The 4,604-nt window shown below is 41.6% G+C and overlaps 1 pseudogene; it reads left to right on the plus strand.

The window, feature by feature from the left end:
* The first annotated feature begins 3,027 nt into the window (after nucleotides 1-3,027).
* On the plus strand, nucleotides 3,028-3,947 carry LOC144823552 (uncharacterized; annotated as a pseudogene).
* The last annotated feature ends 657 nt before the right edge of the window (nucleotides 3,948-4,604 follow it).

A 4,604-nucleotide genomic window follows, 5' to 3' on the forward strand; every position in this document is an offset into this window, starting at 1 on the left:
TTTTTGTTTCCAAGGTGTTTACCCTGTGATGTACCCATGTATGGGGAGGTTGTGAGTGTGACCACCTTTCTTAGCTGTCTTGGTCTTGTTTCATCTAAACCATGCTGTTTCACTAAGGGAGGGGGATGTGGCATGTTATTGTATTTTTGTTCATTTAATATTTAGCATCGTATCGTAGTTCTGCTCATATGAAAGATACCTCATATCGTACATTATTAGATTTTGTTTATCTCATTTTTGTACTTTCCTGCGAATGTTATATTTGAGGTATCTTGCCTATCTTTTCCTCTATTCTGTGTCATTCCCTAAGGAGAGAGGATGTGTAGTAAATGACTTCTCCACTGTCCTCCACTAGATAGACTGTACTATGACATCTGTGACATCATAGAATGCATGGGTGTCTCTCTGGCTCACAGTGCCTCTCTCTACCTGACTGTGGCAGTTGGTCAACTCAGGCTGAGCTGCCAACAGCTGGCTCCTGGTGGGGTTGTTATATCTGTACTTCTTATCTTGTCCTATCCATCTAACCTAGAAGGGATCTACAATAAAGGATTTATCTACTTACGCAGTTGGACTGTGCATCTTCCTTTACCACAGACAGCCTACGGTATAGCGTGCCGCCCATCGCTAATGCTCTTTGGCACCTCATTAAGAGCATGAAGCGCTATGTAAATGCAATTACAATACAATACACAACGGTGGAATGGGTCTCTTCAATTGGCTTCTGATGACCCGTAGTAGGTGGTAAGTTAACTTGTGAATGACATGATCCCGTAAGAGATCAGTCTTTAGTCTCAGAAGTGAAAGATGGAGGAATCTTGTTGGATCTGTGTTGAGATGGAGGTCCAGTGCATAATATGCACCAAGATATTACTCCATCAAACTGCCTGTAAGTCATGGGAAGATAGAAACACTAAGAAAGGACTACTGACACCAAGTAGCCATATTGAATGAAGTATAAATATACAACATCATGTTTTTGCTAATATATTTGAAAAGAACTTGTTGTAAAATGCACTGCTAAGTCCTACAGTTTAAAAAATATCTTGAGGGAAAAATCCACAAAAACCTTCTATGATAGAGTTAGGCTTGCTTGCTGGGCGCTATATGGCTGGTTATACATGTTTATTTTTGGCAGCCCTTGGTTCCGAGTCCAGCCTTGAGTACGGCAAGACCTTAACGAAAGCGGAGTGCTTCTTGGCAGCTGCTGAAGGGAATCATCAGTAATTTAGCAGGAGCTGAATAGCGGTAGATCTTATCAAGAATGTAGTCATTATGGGCTCTACAAAGAGCTGGGCGATATTCATGGTCAAGAGCTGTAGCAGGGTGAAATGTATTAAGAACTCCGCCAGACTGGTCATTATAAGAAAATGAGTTAGTGAGCTGAATTAGTCTGGACATTATGCAGACGATTCTAGCTGGGCACTCTGGCAAACTGAGTCAGCGAGCACGCATTGTGAACAGCTGAGTCATTTTGTGGATTATCACAGGTCGAGTCATTTTGGGCATTAACAAGAGTTGTCAGTCTGGGCAATGTGCAGTCCCAGGCCAAGATTGGTTTATGTTGTTTCTGAGAGGCTGAAGGCAGATGCTGTCGATTTTCCTCCTTTTTTTCTCCACTGTTAGTGTCCTCTGGAGTCCCGCAGAGGTTCACTATCTCCCCGATTCTGTTTAAACTATCTGTGGAGCCTCTGGGCAAGATACATTTGCTCCTTTGGCTTCAATGGTTTCTTCTATTCTTAATTCTTAAAGCCACTTTTGATAGTGATGTCTCTATTGAGATGCAGAAGGTTTTTTACACTTGTTTTCTGCATTCTCCTCTGGAAGATATTGGCTTTCATCCTCACTCAGCAGAAAGCAGAAGTGATCTGAGCTTATGTTCTGTCAAACTTGGACTGCTTGAACACCCTCGATCGCAGCTGGCCAGAGTGCACATACAAGAGGTTCCAGCATGTTCATAAGTTGGTGGTGAGACTAGCATGCAGCTTCCCCAAATATAAGCACGTAATTCCAAGGTGACTTGCAGTTTCCTTATTGTGTACAGGAGAGGCTACTTTATTCCTTAAAACATGTGGTCAACCCATCACCTTTCCAAAAGATTACTTAAAACCTTGGTCTGTAGCTCGTTCACAGGAAAGAGAAAACATGTTTGCAAACATGAAGAATAAAAATAGAATCTCTAGTGCAAAATTGAACACATCACAAACTGTTAGGTGTTTGTTGCAAACATCTATTAGAATTCCAGATATTATAAGTAATTAAATAAATAACTATGTAGAGCTGTCAAACTGGATTCAGTCTGGAAATTATCAAGAGCCAAGTCTTGGAATTACATTGACCTGAGTAAGTCAGAACGTTATCTACACCTGATACAGCCTTGGAAGTGTATTGGATTTGGTTTGAATTGTCAAAGTAGAATTAGTCTGAGCAAATGTAGTAATCAGGGATAGCTTCCACATCAAGCAAAAAGTGACAGTTGTCCCACCCAGGAAGTGGTGTCACGTCTATTACTGGGACTCCCGGGCCCCTCAGTGATGTCACTTCTCGGGGTGGGAGGTTGGTAACCTCACCATGTTGGGTCCCATGTGTTGTGACATCACCCTTGTCACATGCTCATGGTTCTACCATGTGGTTAGGGCTATGCAGGAGCCCTCAATGAACCAGAGCCCCTGGTGATCAGGTGACCATGATGTAATGTAGAGGAGTATGTCCCTTTTTTTGATGCTTAGAATACACATAAGGAGCTCCTAAGTAGCCTATGCCAAACCCAGAAGCCGATTCCAGAAATAAATTGCTCAGGCATTATGGAGAGATACAGCCACCTCATTAAAATGACGCCCTCTGATGGTGGTTTGTACATTATCAATAGCTATTATCATAGCCTGACACCAGCAGCAAAGGAGCAGAACGCGCTCCAGAGTGACCTTAAAGAGCATCGCCATGATGTCACCAGTTTTGATGAGGTGATCTGCCGGCATTTGCAAAGCCTCGAGTAATGAGGAAAACATTGAAAATAATTGAATTTCCATGGAATATGGTGAAGAATCTATAACAACTCCTAACTCACCGGTCTATGAAGATATAGGGTTTCAGGAGGAATCGGCTCCATAGGCTATCATCCTGCAAGAGCCCAAACTCTGACCGGGTTATGCCTCGATGGATCTTAGCGACTCTCAAGATTTCAGAGCCGTCACGGAGTCCCACAAAAATAACGTGGTTAGTAAAATTGTTTTAGACACTTACTTATACCATATATACAGCTATATTTTATTTTGAACTAATCAGCTGTTTTTCTTTCTTTCTTTTGTGAATCGTAGGAAGCATCAGCAAAAAGAGCCATGGTAGAGGGAACGTCGCCAAAGGTTAACCCTGTATGCTTTTACCACTTATGCTGTTCAAAACAGACTGAAAGTTCCACAATCCACAACAAAGAGCTGAGTAAGAAATGTGTTTGTACCTATAATATCGCAGATTTTGAAAAGGAAGATCCAGGCATACCCTACAATGCCATATGGCCTGTTAAAGGTTTTGTTACGATTGTTGTGAGCGCGTGTGTCAAATGTGAGTATGATAACCTCTGTTATGGCCATAAAATTAATGATCCGCAGCAGCAGGCTCACAGGTGTCTATACAACTCATACACTTCATGAACAATTCGTCATATATGTAGCTTGCTAGGCCAGAACAAAGTATATAAAATGTAAGTTTGCTGCATGGTATGTCCTTGGAAAAGAAAAATGTTTACCCTGAGATGACTAAGGTCTTTTCGAGCACGCTCAAAGAGGTCTGATGCTCGAGCAAGCCAAGCTCAAAACTCTGTCATATACAAGGTTTTTGTACGTGTTTTAATAGAAGGATGGCAGAAAGGCTATATAGAAGGACATTTTTGAGATGTTCATTTTAAAAATAGACGAGTCGGCTCTTTAGCCCCACAAAAATTGGTTTAAAGAAGGATGAGTCCCCCCGTATTGTGTCATTATTGTATTATTTAATGATACATACTTACTCATTTTTAGGCCAAGCATCAGAATGTTGGCGCGCAAGATGCTTCTAAATTACGTTCAGGATACATATGTAGTGACAGATAGGTATATGTGTTGCTTAAAGAAAGAATATATGAAATACAACCTGTACTCTGCGCTATCTGAATCTTGGTGAGCTGCCCATGGTGATGCAGTGTGACAGTCCTATGTGCATAGCCGACTAATGTATCAATGCGTGGCTACCTACAACAGAGGAATATTGGAGCTCGTACAACTGCGGTATGAGGGAGATAATACTATCACCGACGACCAGCTTACATATCACCTTGGAGCTTCTGACCAAAGATTATTGCAGAAATAAAGGTTTTGTATCGAACGACAGATAATTGTAAAAAAATGTGAATGGTGTCTGTATCCTGAGTGTGCAAAGGTGTAGGAGGGGTGAGTGGGAAGTCCCTTCTAGAGCCGTTGAGTTTATAGCAGTAAAAATATCAAACTGTATGATGCAGAGGCAAATTTTCTGCCAGGCCCCTAGTAATGTATGCAGCATGTCTCATATTATGTATACGTAGTGAAAAGACAGCAAACTGTCCAACAACGACAAGACTTGTACCATGAAAC

Source organism: Lissotriton helveticus, chromosome 3_1 (genome assembly GCF_964261635.1).
Source record: "Lissotriton helveticus chromosome 3_1, aLisHel1.1, whole genome shotgun sequence".
Classification (NCBI taxonomy): Eukaryota; Metazoa; Chordata; class Amphibia; order Caudata; family Salamandridae; genus Lissotriton; species Lissotriton helveticus.